The 24,823-nt window shown below is 41.1% G+C and overlaps 1 protein-coding gene across 9 annotated transcripts in view; it reads right to left on the bottom strand.

The window, feature by feature from the left end:
* Positions 1 to 24,823, bottom strand: part of ESRRG (estrogen related receptor gamma) — a 791,879-nt gene that overhangs the window by 271,992 nt on the left and 495,064 nt on the right. The gene's annotated exons all lie outside the window — the stretch shown is intronic.

Here is a 24,823-nt window from a genome sequence, read left to right as displayed (position 1 = left end):
GATGTTTTATAGTGCTTTAGTGCTTTGTTTGCCGCCCTGGGCTCCTGCTGGGAGGAAGGGCGGGATACAAATTAAATAAATAAATAATTTTTTTATAGATATGATAAAAATATCAAATAATTCTCTCTCAATCTACTAATTAAACAATCAAATATGAGTGTTTGGCTCTCTCTATCAATCTACTATCTCCTTTTTACGAATATAAATACTACCACTGTTTACACAAAGGAAGGGTTACAACTTAGGGAGAAAATGACCCACACTGCAGGGAAGCCCCTGCCCAATCATTATTGGTATACAGATTTATTTATCATGAGCTGTATTTCACATAGTGTCAAGTTAGTAGTTTCACCAATACAAGAATTTGTGTGTGCATAGTGGAACTTTCCCCCCCTCCTTCCCTTGCATGTCCCCTGAATCTGTTTTAGAGGTTCTCTCAACCCTCCTGAGCAGACTTGTGGAGGGTGTGGGATGAGAACAGGGAGAAAGTTTCATTGCGCTAGTAGTAATCCTTGTGCTGACAAAAGAATATGCTTCATGAAAATAGCAAAGTAAATCAAACATATTTAAAGTGACTGAACTATATCACCTGTCTTAATATTGCTGCTTCCTCCCTGCTAAAACAAGATCAGTACAGCACATGTTTTGTTTCTCTTATTTGGGCTGATTGCAGATGTTGCCACCACTCACCATATGTTCAGAGGCACATGATACCAAAGTCTTCCAAGCTAACACAGGAAGTGGATTGGACTGTGAAGGACCAACCCAAATTGTGTTTGCATTTTTACAAATTTGCAGGGCGGTACAATATCTGAGAGAGGTCAGTTCCCCCGCTCCCTTAGTACAATCACTATAACTGCTAAATTTCCCTGCTCTTTGAAGTTTGATAGAAGTATCTGCTGGCTATAGGTTCTTAAACCATAGGTTTTTTTTTTTTTGCCTATTAGTGAATTTCTCTGCTTTTTAATCCAGGAGATAAGAAATAGGATTCTGTGCCAGTTTGCTGAGAATGGATTGATCATTTGTATGCTTACTGAGTTCAGTGGGATTTACTCCTCTGCAATCATGCTTAGCATAGGTGAAACTGATCAAGGGAAGGCAGAGAAGAGGGAGGGAGAGCAGGAGTGAGCAAGGGAGGAGGAAGAGGGATGGAGAGGAAGAGGGATGGAGAGGAAGAAGGGTGGAGGAGGGGAGAGGGGGAAGGGGAAAGGCAGGTCTGATCACCTGAATGCGTTCTGAGTTCAATGGAATTTACTCCCATGCAATCCTACTTAGGACAGGTGAAGCTGACCACAGGGGAAGGAGAAGAAAGGGCAAGGGGAGAGGAGATGGAAGGAGAAAGGAAGGGGACAGGAAGGAGGGGGAGGGGATTAGAAGGGGAAGGGGAAGGAGGGAAGGGTAGGCTTGATAATTTGCATGCTTATGGAGTTCAGTGGGATTTACTGCCGTGCAGTCATGCTTAGGATAGGTAAAACTGACCACGGGGGAGGGGGAGGAGAAGGGGGAGGTGAGAGGAGAGAGGAAGGAGGGGGGAGGGGATTGGAATGGGAGGGGGAGGGGCAGGAGGAGTGAAGGAAGGGGGGAAAGAGGCAAGAGGGAGGGGATAGGAGGGAGGAGGAGGGAAGGACAGGTTTCATCATTTGCATGCTTTTTGAGTTCAATGTGATTTACTCCTGTAGAGTCATGCTTAGCAAAGGTAAAACTGACCTGGTGAAAGGGAGAGGGAGGAGGGGATATTGGGTGGGTGGGCACTGGAAAGAGGGAAAGCCCCTTTCCTTTCCAAAAGGAAAACACTGTGAACACTATCGTTGTTTTTCAGGGTTTCCCCCACCTTTTTATTTTACAGCAGGCACATGTAGTCTGCCACCGAAATTTGAACCAATGCTGTCCCTGGCCACATCCACACCAGACCTTAATTTCACTTTAGGCAGTCACCTTCCCCCAAAGAATCCTTCATAAACTACACTTTCCAGGATTGTTTAGGGGGAAGCCATCGCTGTCTAAAGTGAAATAATGTTTCAGCTTTTAATTTTTAATCTCTAATTTTTAGGATTTTGATTGTGTCTATATGGAATGTACATGCGTTTGGTTGTAAGTCGTCCAGAGTGGCAGATTAACCTCTGCCAGATGGGCATCTAACAAATCTCATAAATAAATAAATAAATGTCTGGCATAGGTGTGACCATCTGATTAGCCAAGCCAAACAGCTGTGAGTCTGGCTTTCAGAACACTGACAGTTGGTTCTTATTGAGCATGCCCATGCTTATCATTGACTTCAATGTTAAATTTCATTTTTTTCTTGAGTTCCTGGCAGACCATAAAGCAGGCAGAGTGAGCAGGCGCAATATATGCCCAGGAGGATGGCAACAAGGGAGAGGGCCTTCTCAGTGGTGGCCCCCAAATTATGGAATTATGTTCTTGATGAGGTGCACCTGGTGCCAACAGTGTTATCTTTTCAGCGCTAGGTCAAGACTTTCCTCTTCTCCCAGGCATTTTAGCATGTGTTTTTAAATTGTTTTTTAAAATGTGTTTTTAAATTTGTATATTTGTTTTTAAAGTTTTTAATTGTTGCAAACCACCCAGAGAGCTTCAGTTATGGGGCGGTATACAAATGTTGTTGTTATAATAATAATAATAATAATAATAATAATATGTCCTCTCCAAAAATGCAAGGAATACCCAATAAGGCATCATGGTCTCAAGTCTGGGTAGTAATTCCACAACTGGTGCAGTAATTGTGGTTTTTTTAATAATCATATTACTATTATTTTATTTTTCAAAGTTAGTGCAGTAGTTTGAGGCATAATTCCACAACTAGTACAGACTGTGGCTACTTCATCACCATTCAGTACTTGGCAACTGGGCCACAGTGAAAGTTTGCCAGACATACAGTCCTGTCTCCTTTTCCTTAGTTTCCGTGTAACGTTCAATCAAAAGCTGGAGTTCATTCTACCACCACCTATACTGTATCTTATTACAACTTCTCTCCACTGTGACTTCACAAGAATTTATCAAACAGCAGATTACAACATTACCTTTGAATCCCACTACTCCAATAGGTTGCACACCGATTAAACCGCCCAAATACATGTTACTATTGTTGTTTTTCCCATGGTCATGATGTCAGAACCAAAATATTAGGTATTACCTTAGAAAGCTTAAGATCTCATCAGCAGATCTTAGGAAACATGCGATCTGGTAATTGTTTAGACCACGGACTCCCAATATCTTTGAAGTCATGGTTTCTTAGTTCTAACTTAAATTTTATCTGACCTTGGCTATGGCTGCAGGTACAAACAGGTCCAAAAACACCATCAAGCACTATGTGGAAAAGCAACATGAATGATGTCAGTAAATGAAAACTTGGCTTAGTTCCCAGAAGAATAGGGGCAAACATGACCCAAAACAAGGTAGATGGTACAGCTGATATTTTTGGTTGGTATTGTTAATCATTGGTTAAGTGATGAAGAGCACAGAGGGGGGGGAGAGAATCTAGAGAACCATCTTTAATCACAGCATGATTTGAATATTTAACTGGAGTGAGAACAAAATGTTGCAGTCTATCCTAACAGGACTCCTATTCAAGGTTCCAGCTAGTGATGTGCCAAAACCTGTCCTCCAAGTTTTCCAAAGCTCTCATATTCAGCAGGTGTGGGGTTGAGCTTACTTTATTGTTAAGAGGTGGCCAACAGTGGTATGTGTTTTTTTCTTTCCATTAAAGATTTCTCCAGCACCATGCAGCTTTCCCAGCTGCCTGCACTTCCTGATCTGAAAAAGCCCATGGAAGGAGTTACCTTGTGATGTCTTCCCCTGGGCATCACTTGACTCCTAGGAAGCTGGGGAGGCTGGCTACTCAGCACCTGAGATCAGGGCATTTGCTGACTTTGTTTTTAAAGAGAAGTCCTTTCTTTTACCTTTTAAAAAACATTTTCACACTGATCTCTTAAAAAGTAAAAAGACTTTTTAAAAACAACCATCAACAGCTGTCAGACACATGGCAGGCAGGCTCCCCACTTCCTGTGCTTACAGGAAAGCCTGGCCAAGAACATCTTGGGGTTTTCAGGAAGAATATGTACCTGGGAAGGCTGTGGAGAGCCAAAGAGATTATTTGTAAATGCAAGAAAAGGCACTTGGTCACAAACACCCCTTGACCACCTCAAAAATAAGTTAAGTACAACAACACCATACAGCCCCCCCATAACAATTTTACCAACTTCTTCTCCCTTTTCATAATTTTCAAATGAAATGTTTTTTTTAATCAACAGAGTTTATATATGTGAGTGTGCGTTTGACACTGCACTACTTCTAGCTACTACTTCTTCCTTATCCCCATGCAGGGCATTCCACTCATCCCCCCACCAGTGTTTTCCATTTTTATTTTTCTCCTGATACTACTACTGAGTAAACTCAATCCTCATTGGCCATTTATAGAGATGGATTGCCCAGTTAGGTTTTTCATTTGGCTACCATCATGTTAGCACTCACCACCTGAGTCCACTATTGGAAGGAATGATCCCTAAAAACAGGCCTCTAAAAGACAACATTTTCTTCCTAATTACTACTGAGCTCATTACACTGAAGACTTCCTAGAGCCACCATTGCCTTATACCAAAAAACTAGATCCATCTTAATTCCCCCCCTCTCTCTGTACCTGACTTTCTGAAGCTCTTTTATGCATGCCTGAAATATTCACAACTGTCTATAATTCAATTGTCAGCTTGTGATTTTTATTCTAGACCTCACTTCAATCTTAAATTAGAGGCACTAAAATTCACATTAACTCTAAGAGGAATGTAGAGAATAGGACTTTATTTCAAAAGAACACCTTTTTGTCAGAAAGAGCTATTCTCAAGATGATGGCTTTATCTGCATTCAAAGTCCAATTCCACATTGTGCTGTTAATACAGATTTTTGTTCTTTTAGGTCACAGCAGATTAATAAAAATCTAAATGTAGTTAATGTTTACCATGAGAAATTACGTGTGTCATATTTAAGTGTACAATATTTATTTTAAAACCATGGTGGGATTATTTTCCTCTTTATTATTGTTTTTATTCAATAGGCTGGTAATTGCAATTGTTCTTCCAGGTGTACCTAAGGGCTGCGCCCAAACTGAAGGTAGGAAGATGGACATTTGTAGAGCAAATGCACGAAAACGCAGCTGGGAAAGTGTCATATGTATACATGTTTTTCTGAGAGAAGATATGTGCTAAGCAAACATGCTAGAGATTAACACCCCTTGTCTCTGCCTGCCCCCAAAAAGGCATGTGGGTTTCACTTAATTTTCACATACAGATATAGGGATGCCTACTTAAATCTTCTACATGTTTCAATACCAGGGATTTAAAAAACTGATTATGACTTTTATTACAGAAAAATGCCCTTAGCCACAGCCCCATAGACTTGGAGGGGAAGTAAAGTAGATCCTTAATCTGTGTAATGGTTGTTCATAACCTCCAACAGCATACCAGGACAATTAGCTATTTCCAGTAGGTAAGCTTTCCTCCCATAATTGCTACAACAAAATACTGACATTGCATGCCATAACACATTTCCAAAATTTCTTAATAAAAGTTACTAAAGCGTTTAGTTTTTCAGCTTGATAGCTATGATGAATGGCCACTGGTCACTATAAGGCTATGGCCAAGATATCCATTGAACAAGTCAATTTTGAAATTAATTGAATTTGCATGCAAGAGGACAAAGCTCAGCAGATGCATAATCCCATTTATTTCAACCAGATTCCCCTGAAATACTAGGAATATTAGGCACGCTGGCTAACAGCCTTATTCTAACCTCATTATGTTGCAGTAAATTCCACTGAAATTACTTAATTCCATGAAACATATTTAGGATTGGGCTAGCAGGATTGCTGGTAGCAAAGAACAATTTCCAGAAATCAACAATGAAAAATGACTGGTTCAAAATATCATACCTTGAGCATCAAGGCTTCAGCTACAGTGGCACTTATTTACACACATGCTCTGTAAGTCCAAGTTTCACAACGTCCCTGGACAAAAATGTTTTCATTTCTCCAAGATTACGCTCTCTAGAATCTTACTTGGAAGTTAAATTACATTAAAATGAATCCAACTTGCTTGCTTTTAGAACTGGGGTGTAAATTTAAACAACAGGATCATTTCCCCCCATTTCTATAGCATGATCAATCTATATTAAGGATGGAAAACCTGTGGTCCTGCAGATGTTCTTGGATTCCATCTGCCATGAGGCCCAACCAGCATGGCCAATGGTCAGGGATTATGACAGCTGCAGTCCAACAATATCTGAAGGGCCACAGGTTCCCCATTCCTGACATACATGATGGGCAATATTCCACTAACAATATTCACTAACAGAACATACTTCCACTCATGCAACAACATTTCTGCTTCCTCTCCTCTTCCCTGCAGCCCTCAGAGGGGCAACAAATTTGCTTTGAATGGTTGTGAGTCCCTCTAGAACAGGTTTAGAGGGGTGTGCATGATCATGCAAAGGGGGAGTGATAAAGGTGAAATTTGCTCACACAACAGTACTCCCCACTGTTAATCCCCTCCCCAAAGGTATTGGGTTTCCAATGAGCTTATAATTTACACTCTGACAAGGGTAAACAGAACAAGGAAGGGGAATGGAAAACTAGAATCCAGATCCTTTTATTTGAAAGTTTGATCTCTAACAAGCAAGCCATTTGTTTCTCCACATACACCTATGCTTTCCTTTTCAAAACATTTCACTACCATGAAGCACAATCAATGCACAAGATGACTGCGAAGCAAGAGGTAGCAATTACTTATACATTGTTTGGAAGAAACCCAAATGTTGCTCCCCCTTCTCCAGCACCTAAGTCACCTCAAGACTCTCTCTCGCAAGCTCTTGTTACAGAGTTGAGTTACAATCTCAGCTGAGCTATTTTACAATGAGCACTTTTTTCCTGTTTCAGCTAATTGCACTCTAGCAAAGTGGCAAAATGTGAATCACTTAGCAGGAAAATGGGCACCAGCTGCTATTGTCAGAGAATGGCAACGCCGAAGAAAAGGAAAGCGACTGAATGAAGTGTCATGTCAGAAATCAACGGTGCAACGTGTGATTTGAGAAAACATGACTACTTTACAGAGACAGGGTGTCATTATGGCATCACTGTAATACGATGCTTTGACAACTGCTGCGTCTAACATACCATCATTGCATTAAGGTGCACTGGCTTAGTTGGAAAAGGAACAGAAAAGATTTTTCTTTTAATAAGAAATACCTTGAGGGGTGCCTGGTTAACCTAATGGATCAGACTACTAATAGTAAAACAATCAGAACTAATTCTGGCCCACATAAACTACAGTCAAAAATATATTTCACTACATTAGGGCTTTCTTTAAACAACACCTGCATAGAGATTAATGAGGAACAATCTGTGGTTAAAAATAGGCTGGTTTTTTTTCTTATTCACTTTGCAAATGCTGCTTTTATCATCTTTACAATTTATTTTGCTTTTGATCTTTGTTTTTAGGAGCCCTACAACATCCACGATGTGGTGAAGCAAGAAGCGGTGAAAAAGTAAGTATGCCTCCACAGTAACATCCATGTTGTGGATAACTGGCAAGGGAGGTAAGTACCTTAAAAAAAAAAAAGGCACATGGCAGAAAAAAGGTTTGAAAACATATCCATCTCTTGACCCTGTTCTTCTCAATATAGTGCACTAACTTAATGAGCACTTTCAACCAAATCGTTCCCCAGATAAAAAGTAAGGTAGTAGTCTGCACACAAGGCCTATCTCAAAGCAGCATCTATGAATCAATCCCTCAAGTATGGGAAAATAAATAAAATGGTCCTATGACATCACTGGATTCTGCAAATTTTGGTTCTATTATGACATAGAAAGATTAAATAAGAAGCAGTAAATGCACACTGGCATAATTTATCTTCAGTAAATTTCCTTGGGCCTACTCTGATTCAAAATAAGCATCCCTTGTTTATTATTCTAAATATTATGTGAAGGCAAGAATGAAACCTTTAAATGCATAGTAATACTATGTAATTATATATGGGATGTTTTGCATAATTAACTGGCTGAGGTTTCATTGATATAGTGCCTATTTAGGTAGTACAGAGTAACCTATAAAACACACACATTTTATATGAATTAAGACTACACAGAAACTTCTTGTCCTAATCATCTAAATTGGGCTTTGGCATTATATGACACAGAGATAATGCATGTGCCCTTCTTCCCTGCCAAGTCCAAATCAATTCTTATGGCATTACTCTATAACTAACGTGATATTTTACTAGTAATCACCATGACTTTTAAGTAATGTAATAATTGAACTTGGATTAAACAAACTACTCCTATTTAATCAATATTATTGAGACAAACTAAGTGTTTTAACAAGTCTGTATATATACACTAATGCAGCTTTAATTAAATGTGTCTTTAGAGATGCACTGTTTCTGCAGTAGACAGAGCTGACAGATCTTTAAAGGCCATGACATGATGCTAGATTTTGCTTGCAAGGTCAAAATTAGCAGCATTGGTAGGCAGCAAAAGTTAAACATTTTTCTACCACACAAACAATGTTCTGTTCAACAAAACAAGATTACATGGCCTTATACCTTGAACAGGTTAGGAAGGAGTTGACACTGTAATCCTGCATGTCCTCTACATGTAAATAGTGACAGTATTATTTAAAAAAGCACTAAAGGTAAAAGAAAATATATGTGAAAAGTCCAATTATATACATAAACACACAGTATTAAATATAATTTTAACATTTTAGTTTTATTTGAATACTTATGCATGCACAAAGAACACTACTAAGATACCTCCTCTTAAACCTTTTGACAAAAAAGAGTAAGTCATTCCTACAAGTATTTCAAAGAGAAGTATGGATCAATACAGGTTCGTGTGTGTGTTTCTGAGCTCATGCAGAGAATTTAATGTTCAAACTCTCAAATGAGATGTTGGTGGTTGATGACTAGAAATAGATCACAATTAACTGAAAATCCTGTAAGTGTCCAAAATGGATTTGTTTTGTTTTTTAAAAAATGGGGAGTGGTAACTAGTAAGTGCATGCACATCCATACACACAAACATACAAATATACACACATCCCTTCCCATGAAATAAATTTGCCCTCCACAGCTTTGCTTTTACAGCCCTCTAAAAATAACAGATATTGTGATGCCAACAATGTCACTCATTTAAAAAGTTCTTCAGACTTTTTACAGGTTTCATGACTTCTGCTTTTCATTCATCATTCTTAGTATTTTAGATTTTAAGAAATCTTGTCATATTTAGGAAAGCAGCTTTTAAATCAAGCGAAATTTCTAGCTTTCATGATTTAAAATTCAGAGGCAAAGTATTTCCACAGAAGGCTTTATGTAAAACTTTCTGTGCACCCCTGCAATACAGGAGACAGAGCAAACAGACTACAGACCTACATAGACACACTGAAATAGTATAAAACTAGCTTATGCTCAAAAGAACATAAAAAAGTAAGTTACTGGTAGAAGGAGCAAAACTATTCACTCCTGATTCTCTTTAAACGAAAATAAAAACAGTTGACATGCAGAATCATAGTCCCTAAAATTATGGTTAAATAGTAACTTAGAGTAGCTATAAAACTTTTTTTATTTCCTTTTCAGTATTTCACATTACATTTTTAGTTACGGCATCTGTCACTCACATCTGGATACATGCTACAACACAATAAGATTATTTGGGGTTTGCAGGAGCAGCCTTGTAGTGTTTAGCATGATGCAGTTCTACTTTCTAAGGCATCCAGGTATCAGAGTCTTCCAATCCTTCTATAACCTTTTAAGTATGTGTGTGGGCATTATAAAATAGCCCTTTGATGAAAGTGTCAAGGAGAAAATGGTGGGTGGTGTTCCCGACAGCAGCTCAGCAAGGGGCTCATTGCTGATGTCATGATCTATGACCTGGGGACCTTGCAGTGTGCAGTAGTATACTCTGATAAGGATGAGATGCAGACTACTTCCTTTGGGGGGGGGGGGAGAACCACCAGTACAGGCCCTTCTCAGCAACAGACACAGTCCTGCCAATATCCTCTATTTCAGAGAATGCGTTGCCTGCATTACATGTCTCCCCAGTCTTGCAGGTCAAAAGGGTACAAATAAGGGAAAGACAAACCAGTCATCACCTCCAAGGAAGAAGATCCTACTACACTCCAGGTCTGGTCCAGCTACATAAGGTTTTAGTGGGCTCCAGCTTCCCACAGAGAAACATCTCTTTGAGTTGCCTTAGCAGAGGTTCTTGGAGCTGTCCAAGGTCCTTTTCCATCTACTTTCTGCTTGACTAGATACTGCTGGCTTCCCCTGAGAGCCTCAAGCTCCCATGGAACTTGACAGCTAGCTATGTCACCTAAAGATGCCTTCCCACCCCCAGCTTCATGCCACTCACCTGTGCAGTGGTACTAACAGAGTAGGCTGAGATAGAGACCATTCTGCTTCAGGCTGTTCCTGGGATTTACAAAGGGGCTCTCGTTCCAAGTGAGATTCAGTGATCATTTTGCTTTCCCCACCAACCTGCCCTTGACTTCCAATATAGCAGAAGTGCTCTTCTTCTAATAAAGGGACCCAGGGGTTTTGTCTTCCTTAAAACAAGGTGATTTTCATACCTGTCTGTGGTTTGGTCAGTTCAAGCAATTATGTTAGGGCCAAATCAGACATGTACAAGGGAGGAGACTGAAACCATCTCTTACCCCTTTCTTACTTTACTGCACTCTGCTGTTTGAAAAAAGTCCTCCTCCTCCCCATCCCATCCCAACCCACCCCTGTCAGGCTGGGGAAAAACAGCTTAACACAGTGGAATTCAGTGAGGTAAGGTGGGGAAGCTGGTTTCACTCACCTCCTTTACATGGTCCTCACATGTATAATCATACGTACACATGTGATCTGGCCCATATGTATTGTTCCTAGCATCACAACTTGAGCATCAGTCAGGAATCATAGGGTTTTGTTGGGTGCGCGTAGGGAACGTAAGAAATTCTTGCTTCAAAGAACATTGCGATTTGGTCACACAGAAAAGGGCAGACATAGCCCAAAACTGGTGCCTATAGGTAGCATGAGCAGTTCATACCACTCTTCCTCCCTGGTTTACCCTCAGGTGGGTCGGGCAGTTCCCAAGGCCAAACAGCTGTCAGCCACAAGGAAGGGTCTACCTGCTTCAGGGCAAATTCATGAAAGCTGTGGCCAATTTTTAACTGAGCACAGTCCGTCTCCCATCCACTCCCCAGGCACACAATTCCACTTATTAACTCCCCATCCTTGCACACACACACACCACCTGGAGCAAGCACAAATGATAAGGAATCTTATAAAGCAAAAGTGTATTTTGAGGTGTGTGTTCTTTTAAAATGTGGCTGAAACAGCAGAAAAAGTCAGCACTGCAATTCAGTCAAGAAAACAAAATAAAGATACTACTGAAGTAATGGAAGATTTGTTCCAGGACATAACAGGCTTTTCAAATAAGGATAATACTGAAGTGATTAGAACATCAAAAGCAGTTACTTGTGCCAGTCACAACTCTGGTGCTATGGATCATGAGTACCTATTTGTCTGTCATTTTCAAAAGGAATAAGCAAGAAAGGAGCAATAGAATAAAAGAAAAAATATAGCCAGGAATCTCTAAACAGACTCAGAGTTTAAGTGTCAATCTTTTTTTAAAAAAAAGATGGTTACAATACATTTGTAGAAATTACTCTAGTGAAGGTGATCATATCAATGATCCAACTTAATGATTTTTGCTGTTCATTTTAGAACTATAAGCTGCTCATGAATAAACATATTCACACAAATGTGTATCTTACTATATAATGCTTTTTTGTAGGTAATGCAATAACTTTTTAATCGCAATATAAAAAGCAGTTTAAAAACAACAAATACCTGTATTATCAGGCAGGAAAAAACGTGAGTGTGTCCCCCAGGTGATCCCAACCCCATCTCCCCATTCCCTCCCCCCCCCACGTCCTCATTCTGAAAAGGGGGAAAGGAAAAAGAAAAGCACTTGGCAAGTTGTGAAGTGACGTTTTCCTGCAATCAGCATTTAACTGAATGTTTGTCCCAGTGTGTTACACCATGCTGTCAGCTGGCAGCAGGGGATCGTTGAGTGGTTACTACATTTGATTTGACTGCTGGTAGGAAGCTTTATTTCCACCAACTGTTACCAGCTCTAAGGATCTTGTCTTCACTTCTTGAAAGGATTTCTCTCCCACTACCACCCAATACTCTGTTTCATTTTTGTTCCCACTCTTCCTAGCTTTGGAGAAGTCTGCCTTCACCAAGAATATGCAGCCCACTCCAGCCAAATGCAAACTTGCCATATTAAATGCAATATGAATTACATTAGGAACTCTGAAAAGCTGAATCTGAATTCTGCCTTCCTGGGGAGTGATGGGAGAGATCCATTTACATAAACAAATAGATTGTCTGGAATTACATTCTGATCTCTGAAGGAAAAAAAATCTGGGATCAAAGACATTACAAATGGCTCTACAATAATTTGGGGAAATTATTAAGCTCTTCTCTGATCTGGCAAAAGCAACGAGTGTTACTTTTAAAGGCTTCTTTACAATAAAAAATAAATAAATGATACTAACTTTAGCAGTCATTTGCAGTTCTTTTTCCATACACAATAATTTTGATAATGAAAAACGAATTAGAATGGATCTGACAACAACTTCTAACAATGAAAAGCATCTTTAGGAAAATGATAGCATATGTGTCAAGTGAGGGGAAAAAACTCTCCTATGAGACAGGGTAAAAATTCAGGCTGAATGGAAAAGTAATTAACACTAAAGAGCTATAACTGTAATTAAAGAAAATTTCATTAAAGGGAGACAGGTGATCCTGCTTTCCAAAATATGACAAGGTGCTGTATAAAAATAAAATAGAAGTCGGTTTCAGTGAGTGGAGCAGGAAAGCCATGTCTTTAACCAGATCAAATTCTCAAAATTGGCTGTCAAGACGGGATTGTTGTGATTTATACCCATCTATCAAGTGCATGAAAGAGAAAGACAGAGAGAAAGAGGCAAGCTGCTGTCGCTTCCATTCGCAAAGCACCTTTAATTTCCCCTGCACCATCTGTTACCAAATCTAATTCATAACCCCCCCCTTAATCTGATTTAGTTCTGTAATACTAATTCTTCCACTATCTTATAAACATGGCTCTCAAGGAAAAAGCTTTGGTTCTGGGTTAGTAAGAAATTGAATATTATACAGTTAAGGTTCTGGTGACTTAAGTGAAGCATGCTTTCCATTAAAATGCACTCCTGGTAAAGGGTTTTGTTTCCAGCCAATGCAGAGATATGGAATTTCTTGCATTTGAAAAGGGGAGGAGGGAAGGGGGGGGAGAAAACCAAAAGGGAATAAAAATGATGATAGGAAAGTAGGCCGGGGACATGAAAGCAGAGGTTGTCATAAAACACAATTGTTGTCAAGTTTAGTCACTTTCAGTACTGGCTATAAAATCACTTTGTCATGGTCTCATACAGAAAGCTTGAAATTGTATTTTTGTTAAGGGAACCAAAATGAGTTGAGGGTATAATAATTCGACATGAGAGGGGGAAAATATTTCAAAAAGTGTAAAGTGCAAATTCACCCAAGACAGTGTAATGACAGAGAAGTTTCTTGTTGTTAAAACACATGCTACAGCAAAATCAACACAAGTATTGTATCCGATTCCCTGCCCATGTATTGCCAAGTAGTGGCACATACTAAGAACTACCTCTGAAACCAAAGGAGAAAATTAGAATTCACAGTGTTTTGCTTATCATCCCTATCCAGTGGAGACTAGTGGCTCCAATGTCAGCTGCCCAGTGAATCCACTTTGAATTTTAGTCTGAATTTTCAAGGAGCTGGCCAAGACGCCATCAGAGCCACCAGTCTCCACTACCCCTACCACCACGGCCAACCACATAGGACTAGCCCTCCAACCTTTGAAAGAATTATTTGAGAGTGTCAACAAGCATATAGATAGAGGTGATCCAGTGGACATAGTGTACTTAGACTTTCAAAAAGCGTTTGACAAGGTACCTCACCAAAGACTTCTGAGGAAGCTTAGCAGTCATGGAAGAAGAGGAGAGGTCCTCTTGTGGCTAAGGAATTGGTTAAGAAGCAGAAAGCAGAGAGCAGGAATAAACAGACAGTTCTCCCAATGGAGGGCTGTAGAAAGTGGAGTCCCTCAAGGATCGGTATTGGGACCTGTACTTTTCAACTTGTTCATTAATGACCTAGAATTAGGAGTGAGCAGTGAAGTGGCCAAGTTTGCTGACGACACTAAATTGTTCAGGGTTGTTAAAACAAAAAGGGATTGTGAAGAGCTCCAAAAAGATCTCTCCAAACTGAGTGAATGGGCGGAAAAATGGCAAATGCAATTCAATATAAACAAGTGTAAAATTATGCATATTGGAGCAAAAAATCTTAATTTCACATATACGCTCATGGGGTCTGAACTGGCGGTGACCGACCAGGAGAGAGACCTCGGGGTTGTAGTGGACAGCACGATGAAAATGTCGACCCAGTGTGCGGCAGCTGTGAAAAAGGCAAATTCCATACTAGCGATAATTAGGAAAGGTATTGAAAATAAAACAGCCGATATCATAATGCCGTTGTATAAATCTATGGTGCGGCCGCATTTGGAATACTGTGTACAGTTCTGGTCGCCTCATCTCAAAAAGGATATTATTGAGTTGGAAAAGGTTCAGAAGAGGGCAACCAGAATGATCAAGGGGAAGGAGCGACTCCCTTACGAGGAAAGGTTGCAGCATTTGGGGCTTTTTAGTTTAGAGAAAAGGCGGGTCAGAGGAGACATGATAGAAGTGTATAAAATTATGCATGGCATTGAGAAAGTGGATAGAGAAAAGTTCTTCTCCCTCTCTCATAATACTAGAACTCATGGACATTCAAAGAAGCTGAATGTTGGAAGATTCAGGACAGACAAAAGGAAGTACTTCTTTACTCAGCGCATAGTTAAACTATGGAATTTGCTCCCACAAGATGCAGTAATGGCCCCCAGCTTGGACGGCTTTAAAAGAAGATTAGACAAATTCATGGAGGACAGGGCTATCAATGGCTACTAGCCGTGATGGCTGTGCTGTGCCACCCTAGTCAGAGGCAGCATGCTTCTGAAAACCAGTTGCCGGAAGCCTCAGGAGGGGAGAGTGTTCTTGCACTTGGGTCCTGCTTGCGGGCTTCCCCCAGGCACCTGGTTGGCCACTGTGAGAACAGGATGCTGGACTAGATGGGCCACTGGCCTGATCCAACAGGCTTTTCTTATGTTCTTATGAACAGATACCAACCATTTGGAAAATATTTGAGAATTCTACCTGCTATTTGTTATTCTTTCACTAGTCTAAGCGATAATAATTTTGTGGCAGGAAGGATGAGATGTCTAGCTACTGACCATTTTTTTTAAAAAAGTACTTTGTTTCTTAGATGTCTTCTTGGAAGGATTTGCATTCTGACAGGCAGGATATAAATAAAGATAAATAAATAAATAAATAAATAATCTCTTGCTGATTTAGACTAGTGGCCACCACACCTGCCTTCAGAAGCTTGATTTTTGAAATGTGCTTTGTACAGGACTGATGCTGAGAGTTGTCCGGCGGCTGCAGGCGCAGCATAATATTATGTCCTGCATCCTGAAAGCTGATGGTACAGTAATTGAAAGCACATTACACTGAATCCTGACAGGCACATCTACAGTTGCTGGCATGTAATATGTATGAGTGTGTATATATGTGTGTGTGTGTACTCTTTGGAAGCAGGCTCCTTGCAATCATTGTATCCTCCCAAGTTCAGCTGCCTATGCCACAATTTAAAAGCAATTCTCACTGGCTGCTTCTGGCCTATGGATTTCCCTTACTCAAACTCTAACTTAAATTGCTCATGGAACTGAAACTCAACCCTTAACAAAAAAAACCTGGACATTTGATTGGAATATGTGCTTTATGTATATATTCCATCCCATCCATAGTCACATTTTTAATAGATTTTGGATTCATATTTAATATTATTAAAATCTGTTTTATATGGGAGTCATAGATACAGAGATAATGTAACATACATATGAGAAATAATAAACCTGTACTTTTTCTTTTTACTTTTAAAGGGCGTGGATATTTTACACCAGGTATAACACATATCTGTTGGACCACTGATCATCTCTTGGTTGTTTGGAGTATTGCAAAGAATGCTACAATGGCTTGACCAGGAAGGCATTCATATGTTGTTATGAAAACATCCAGCCTTACTGTTAAGGGATCCTGACTATGCATACATGGGTAGACCATTTTTAAAAAGAGTAGACTCAGATCTTGAAGTGAATCACGCAAAGTCAGCCCGTTTTATTCTACAGCTATTTAGCTTCAAGATATGTAGCTCCGCTTACCTGGGCGAAGCTCTGGGGAGCGGCAGCGCAATTGTGGCCCAGGGTGAAGCCGCAGAAGCCATTGTAAGGAAGGGCAATGTTGCGTGTCGCACTGAGATGACGTGTGAAGTGCCGTACAGAGGCGGCGGAGCCAATGGGCCTATTTAAGCCTGCGCCACCCCGTCTTCCTCTTGGCTCGCTCCGCTGGCTCCGCCCTCTCTCTTTTATGATGTGTCCATGGTTGCTTCAGGGCCGAGTAGGAATTTTTATCCTGCCCACCCTTGTTGGCGGCCAGGTTTTTTGCCTACTCCATAATTTAGGGGATGGAGGGAACTGGGTTAGGGGGTGTCGTGATTAATAGGTTGTTTTGGCTAATTTGGCTATTTTGGTTCAAATCAAAATGTTAATGTGGGCATGTTTGGGTCACGGATCTGGTAAAGTGCGGGAGGGGAAATAGGTAACGACAGCTAGGTGGCCCCCTTAGAGGTGATTGGTGGTTCTGGAGGCCTGTCTCTCAGGGTTTTACGGCCCGAGGGCAGGATATGGGCTGCTTTTAGGGCCAACTTACCTCATCCACCTGAGAGTTCTATGGCCCCAAGGGGTTGGTGATGTAGGAAGGCCTCCCTACTCACCTACAAGGTGTGGCCAGGGCAGGGGGTAAGCAAAAGGGGCTTGCCCTTTGCCCCAGCAGGGGCTGGTCGCCCAACAGCTGTGGGGCAAGCTGCTTGCCTATAGTTAGTTCCTGCACTTAGGTTTCACCTCTGCAGGTCGCTTTAAAAGTTTTTGGTTGTAATTTAATAAAGTGGCCCTTTATTCAACCACAGCTGCTGTTGTCTGTGTAATGTTTCACCCATTGACCGCAACTGAGCAACTGACAATTAAAATGCTTAAAGGTGTCTGACAATGCTTCTAGTGACTCCAATTTTCTGATTGACTGCATCAGGGTCCAAAAGATACAGTTCAGGAGCAGATTTTTTGATAATCTCAATACAGTTATTGAGCTAGAGAATGTTATGGTCAATCGCTTTCTACTACGGATCTAAAGGGGGCTTTAGTTTTAACTGAAAGATTATTCTATATTTTGTTGCAAGAGTTGAAAAATGTAGTTTGCCTTTTGTCTGCCGCCTACCCCAAAAAAACTCAAAACAAAAACAGCCAGTGGCAAAAACAGATTTATCCAACACAAAGAGTAATGTGTGAACAATGTATAGCTGTGAATAGCATAAAGGTTTATGTATTTTTAAAAAATCTTCACGAAAGATATGGGCGAGAGAAAATACCAAGGGGAAAAATGCAGTTTGGAAATCAATCAGCAACATCTATACTGTAAATTGAGAAGGAAGATATTCAAATGTGTAAAAGGAACTACATTATATAAAGCACTCAAAAACTTCAGGGGAAAATCATAAACACGCACAATAAATATTCAACCACGAATAATTTAAGGAAGTTCCTTTCATTGTTCTTATTGTCCAACTTCAAAATCATTCAACTCATTTTCACTAAAAGTGCTCAGTCCAAAGAATGAAGAAAAGAGTTTGCTGCCATTAACAGATTTTATGATATACATTTCTAACCCAGCTTTCAGTCCAGTGGTAGGGTACTGTACATACACAAGCAATATAAAACATCACATAAAACATATATTAAAAACAAATAACATGAAACTAAAACGATCGTCACATATTTGTCAGGTCCCAGCCAGGGGAGTTCTCATTAGAGGAGTCTTCATCAGAGGAAGACCAGAAGGCTCTGGTTTTGGACCTAGCCCTGGCTCAGGCTCTATCTGAGGATGAGGGCCAGGATCCTATGCCGAGGTCCAAGATGGGCTGTCTGCACCCAGGGCAAGTTCGGCTTCTGACATTGGGGCTGAACTGCCCCGAGTCCGAGGGAGAGATGTCACCTTCAATGCCAGAAGGAGACCTGGCCTTTCTGGAGGAGTGCCCAGCTATAGGCCCAGACTCCTTGAAAGTAAAAGTCTGGCTGCAGGTGATCAATGGGAGTCAGCTGAAGTTTGGGGTGTGGTTAAGCAGCTCCAGCATAAAAACCTCAGTGCTAGACTGGAAGAGCTGATGGAACAACATCTACACTCCAGCTCTGTACCTAGCCGGTCTAAAGACTGACTGTGAACCCTGAATCTGTCTCTTGCCTTTCCCCTTACCTGCATTGCTTACAGACTGCTTGACTTCTGACCTTGATTCTTGTCTGACCCCCTTGGTTTTGAGGTGGACTCTGGCTTTGGACTGACCCTGGACACTGTCCTTGTGCTACCCTCATTTGTGTTTCTGCCAGGAGTCCAGTGAGAACAGGACAATATCTAACGACCAAGCTCAAGACACCTAATTCTAGTTCAGCTTTGCTTGAGTGCCTAGGACTGGGTTTGAGAGACCAGATAACTGTGCAAGAGGACAAATGGGAAGATGCTGTTGTTCCCTAACATCCTAGCGAGCCTTGCCTTGCCTTTGGAAACAGTCTTTTCTGTTCTTCCAAGCCTTTTAAGTTCTTGAGTGTTTTCTTTTTTTTAGTATCTGTGGTATGTTCCCTGGTGTTTAGCTCCTGTAATTGATGGTGCTTTTTAACATGTATTATTGTGGCGGTCTTTCGAACATGACCTTAATGTTGGTTGGATTTTTAAGCTTACGGTGGATTTTTATTGTGCTGTTCTGTTGTTGTCATGTTTTCTTTTTATGTGTGATGTCTACAGAATTTATTTTATGAGTCATTTTGTAAAGACAAATAAATAAGTACATAGTGACTTTCCATAAGATAATTTGCCCTGAGTTGGAGCCAGGGTGGAAGAAGGAGAGCCGAGGTTCATCAAGCTCTCTTATGCTAACTTCTAGTAATATTTCTCAGGCCTACTAATATGCAGGACAGAGCACAGGTCAGTCAATGTGGTCCTCTCCAGTTATTGTTGGATTCCAGCTCCCAGCTGCACAGCCAATGATTGAGCTGTAGTCCAACAACATCAAGTGTAGTGGTTCCCAAACTTTTTTCCCTCCACAGACCACTTGAAAATAATAATAATAATAAAATTTTATTTATCAGACGCCCATCTGTCCGACCGAACGGACACTCTGGGCGACATACAATATAAAATACAATCTCAACATATACATAATCATCATAATATTAATATCATAACATCTCATCTAACAGACCATCCTACGCTAATACAGTATAAAATCTAGCCCACCCCAGAGATCCCATAGGCCTGCCTAAAGAGCCAGGTCTTCAAGTCTCGGCGAAAAGTCAACAGGGAGGGGGCATGCCGAAGGTCAAAGGGAAGCAAGTTCCAGAGGGAGGGGGCCACGATCGAAAAAGCCCTCTCCCTGGTCCGCACCAACCTAGCTGTCTTCGTCGGTGGGACCAAGAGAAGGTCCTGTGAGGCTGATCTTGTTTGGCGGCATATTTTGTGATACTGGAGGCGTTCCTTCAGATAAACTGGGCCGGAACCGTATAGGGTTTTAAAGGTTAAAACCAACACCTTGAATTGGGCCCGGTATACAACTGGCAACCAGTGTAATTCAATCAACACTGGGGTGATATGATCGCGGCGGCGGGTCTGCTTTATTAAGCGCGCCGCCGCATTTTGTACCAGCTGGAGTTTCCGGACCGTCTTCAAGGGTAACCCCACGTAGAGCGCATTACAGTAGTCTAATCGAGAGGAGATCAGGGCATGTATCTCTCGCGGGAGCAGATGTATGGGAAGATAGGGTTCGCAGTCTCTGTACCAGATGAAGGTGGTACCAGGCTGCCCGGCTCACTGCAGAAACCTGAGCCTCCATAGACAGCTGGGAGTCCAAGATGACCCCGAGACTGCGGACCTGGTCCTTCAGGGGCAAACTCACCCCATTAAGTATCGGGTCAAAATCACCCAACCTTCTCTTGTCCCCCACCAGTAACACCTCGGTCTTATCAGGGTTCAGCTTCAGCCTGTTCTCTCCCATCCATCCACTTACGGACTCCAGGCAAAATTGCTAATGGCCTTGGCAGACCACTTAATGATTTTTCTATTAGTTATAGCAGTTGTAATGTGCTGTGCTAGGTGCTGTATGATTTTTAATTGCATTTTATTGCTTCTTTTATTTATTATTATTATTATTATTATTTATTAAATTTATATACCGCCCGACTAGCAATAGCTCTCTGGGCGGTGAACATAAAACAGCATAAAAATACAATAAATAACAAAACAATACTAAAATACAAGCAACAATCCAACACAATAAACATTTTTAAAATTAAATCAGTGTAACTTAAAATGCTTCAGAGAATAGGAAGGTTTTGACCTGGCGCCGGAAGGAGAGCAGAGTCGGCGCCAGGCGTACTTCCTCAGGGAGACTGTTCCATAGTTCGGGGGCCACCACTGAGAAGGCCCTAGATCTTGTCATCACCCTCCGGGCCTCCCTGTGAGTTGGAACCCGGAGAAGGGCCTTCGTAGCAGAACGTAGTGCACGGGCCGGTTCATATCGGAAGAGGCGTTCCGCAAGGTATCGTGGTCCCGCACCGTATAAGGCTTTATAGGTTAATACCAACACTTTGAATCTAGCCCGGAAACATATTGGCAACCAGTGCAAGCTGGCCAGAACAGGTGTTATATGCTCGGACCGCTTGGTCCTTGTCAGCAATCTGGCCGCCGCATTTTGCACTAGTTGTAGCTTCCGAACTGTCTTCAAAGGTAGCCCTACGTAAAGCGCATTACAGTAATCCAAACGTGAGGTTACCAGAGCATGTACCACTGATGTAAGGTCCTCTTTACTCAAATAGGGACGTAGCTGGGCTACCAACCGAAGTTGGTAAAACGCATTCCTAACCACCGAGGCTACTTGAGCCTCAAGTGAGAGGGAAGAGTCTAAAAAGACTCCCAGACTACGAACCCGGTCCTTTAGGGGGAGTGTAACCCCGTCCAGGACAGGGTATATATCCACCATCCGATCAGAGAACCCGTCCACCAACAGCATCTCAGTCTTGTCTGGATTGAGCTTCAGTTTGTTAACTCTCATCCAGTCCATTGTCGAGGCCAGGCAACGGTTCAGCAAATCGACAGCCTCACCTGAAGAAGATGAAAAGGAGAAGTAGAGCTGCGTGTCATCAGCATACTGATGACAACGCACTCCAAAACTCCTGATGACCTCTCCCAACGGCTTCATGTAGATATTAAAAAGCAGGGGGGACAAAACTGACCCTTGTGGGACCCCATATTGGAGAGCCCGCGGTGTCGAGCAATGTTCCCCAAGCACTACCTTCTGGAGACGACCTGCCAAGTAGGAGCGGAACCACTGCCAAGCAGTGCCTCCAACTCCCAACTCCGCGAGCCTCTCCAGAAGGATACCATGGTCGATGGTATCAAAAGCCGCTGAGAGATCAAGGAGAATCAACAGAGTTACACTCCCTCTGTCTCTTTCCCGACATAGGTCATCGTACAGGGCGACCAAGGCTGTCTCAGTGCCAAAACCGGGCCTAAAACCCGATTGAAATGGATCTAGATAATCAGTTTCATCCAATAGCGCCTGGAGCTGGCCAGCAACCACCCGTTCCAAGACCTTGCCCAGGAATGGAACATTCGCCACTGGCCTGTAGCTGTTAAAATTGTCTGGGTCCAAGGAAGGCTTTTTCAGGAGTGGTCTCACCACTGCCTCTTTCAGACAGCCCGGGACCACTCCCTCTCGTAAAGAGGCATTTATCACTTCCTTGGCCCAGCTACCTGTTCCATTCCTACTAGTTTTTATCAGCCAGGAGGGGCAAGGATCCAGTACCGAAGTGGTTGCACGTACCTGTCCAAGCACCTTGTCCACTGAATGCAAAACTGTAACACAATAAAATCCAATATATATGAAATAAAAGCAGTAAAATGCAATTAAAAATTATAGAATGCAAAATATAATACACAGAAATACAATATAAAAAATAAAACAAGCAATAAAAATACAATTGATATATTTAATGTGGACATGCTGTGGACCACGTGAATGAAACTTGTAGACCACTGGTGGTCCATGGACTACAGTTTGGGAACCCCTGAACTAGAGGACACCACTTTGGCTACCCTAAAGGTACACTGGAGTCAATGCATACCATCTACTAGGGACCTGCATGAAGAGTATGAGAGGCCAGCCATCAGTGCATTTGGATTATGTAGGATAACAGCTTAAAGCTACTGCACCAGCAAACTAGCTGCTTGGGGTGCAGTACTAATTTCAAGATAGGCTAGCAAATGTATTTATATTCTTGTGTATATAAAAATCAGCTGACATTTAATGTGGCTATTTTAATACTAGAAGGATTGTACTACTTTATTTCTTGGCATATCCAAAATTTCTGCAGACAACTGGATTTTATCGCGGGGGGGGAGAGAGTAAGAATCAGAACTAGATAGTGCATCTAAAGGCATTAACTAGGTTGCCAAATCCAGTAAATTGCCTGTAAATCTCATTGATTTTAGTTTAAAAATCAAATACGCTGGCTGAATGTCTCTAGAACTTTAAGGAAAAATAAAAATAATGTCCCTAAAGTGTCACAACTTGAGACAAGAGTAAAATTTCATATTTAGGAACTTGAAAACCATTTTTTTCCAGAGGAGGGTGGAGAGATGGGTTAGCAGGCCAGGCACATGAAATCTTCCACGTCCTGTTGAAAAAAAATAGATGGCACAATCCACTACAGAAAGCACCACTGAAATAAATTGGCAGTGTTCTGAAAGGTTCCCCTTCACTTCAATTTTGCCGGTTCTGGAGAACTTCCCAGTCTGCAGATTGAAGTTTAATACTTTACATCTTATGTTTCACATATACCCAGGAAATTCAGATAACAGCAGGTAACTCTGCTAACATCATCCGTCCTTCCTTCCCATTTGAAGACATCTTAACTCTGGGCTATACCATCAAGGTCAAAATTAGACCATAAATATGGTTTCCTTCTTATTCCAATGCCTGGCTATATCAAACATGTTGTCAAACCTAAACTGGGATATCTTCTAAAACATCTGTCACAGGAAAACAAATAAATGATAGCCATATGATGATGTGTGATTGGTTGACTTTGCATTACAGAGGGACTGCTAGTCTAAAGGTTTTTATTAAATATGAAAGCTTAAGATTTATGTTATAGGTGATAAGGCCAAGAATGCTGTAAAAGTGAAAAAATATGGCAACAGTATGCAGTACATCACTGGCAAGATAATTATTTATATAAAAAAGTTGGCATTCTTAGACTTCCAATACATAGCAGATGAAATTCATATATTCAAAGGAGACATAATAATAACCTGTCAGCTGGTGGTGATGGATATGTTTTTAATCCAAATGGCCACAATCTTCAGTCTACCTGTCACAAAGGGACAGGAAAAATTGGAATTTCCCTTTCATAATTCTTAAAGTTGAAAGAGAAAAACCTAGAAGCATGATAAGTGGCTCATTCCAATGGACGGATGGACAGGCAATACTATAAAATGAGCACCCCAACGCCTCTGCTAATGCTATTTTCTTTCGTTATACTTTCAAACCCTATGACAGGAATAGCATCCCTTGCAAAAAGCATCCCTATTTCGTTAAGACAAAACCCCCAAATTATAAATAGATACTATTTAGCAAAATATCTAAATACTGAAATGAAAGTCAACCTAAAGATAAAAGCAGAAACTACTTACAGGTACTACTAGAAACCCTTGTCTTTGACTGTCTCTTTGACGCTTCCATTTCTAACATCTATGCTAACAGAATGACCTGCAGTTGTTTATACAAATTCACTCACTCTGTGCAGAAAATAAATGTATCATTCAAATCCAATCGGGGGAGGGGAGGAGTAGTTTCACAAGAGCTCCCCTCTCCTGCTTTCCCTCCACTGAAGCTCTACTCCACTCTTCCCAGGTTTTTCCTTTATATAGGGGAAACACTGGCTGTATTGGGATGTTCAAGGCTTAATAAGCAGAGATACTAATGTGTCTTTTGGTTGCACATGCAGTCCCTTCACTCTTTCCTTTGCATGAACCACAATTAAATCAGAAGACATCTAATTAACCAGTTTCCTGTTTCACCTGAATCAGGTAACTATGGTTAACAGCTTTGGAACAAGTCAGGATACTAAATCATGATTTGACATGTTCCAGTTTAGATGAAATAGAAAGGTATCGTTAGGGGCTTCCTGCTTTAATCTTATTAAGCCAAGATATGATCACCTGCAATGGGCTATAATGGGAGAACAAATACAGAGGATTTTCTCTAACATTTGGCAAGAATTTTGGGCAGACAATCTCTAAAAAAAGCCACCATGCATACTCCAATTGCTATTATGTTCCCCTGCCGAATTAATCATTTCCGTGACATCTAATCATATAAATAAAATATCACCTCTAGGAGAAAAAAAAATCAATTCAGTCAGTTGACTTTATCCTTTTTTTCAAGAAACATCTGAAACAGATAAAGTGGTATTTTTCTGAAAAGTGACCAT

Source organism: Rhineura floridana, chromosome 4 (assembly GCF_030035675.1).
Source record: "Rhineura floridana isolate rRhiFlo1 chromosome 4, rRhiFlo1.hap2, whole genome shotgun sequence".
In the NCBI taxonomy this organism is placed as follows: Eukaryota; Metazoa; Chordata; class Lepidosauria; order Squamata; family Rhineuridae; genus Rhineura; species Rhineura floridana.
Note: the sequence above shows the minus strand (reverse complement) of the source record. Positions and strands in the feature narration are given on the sequence as shown.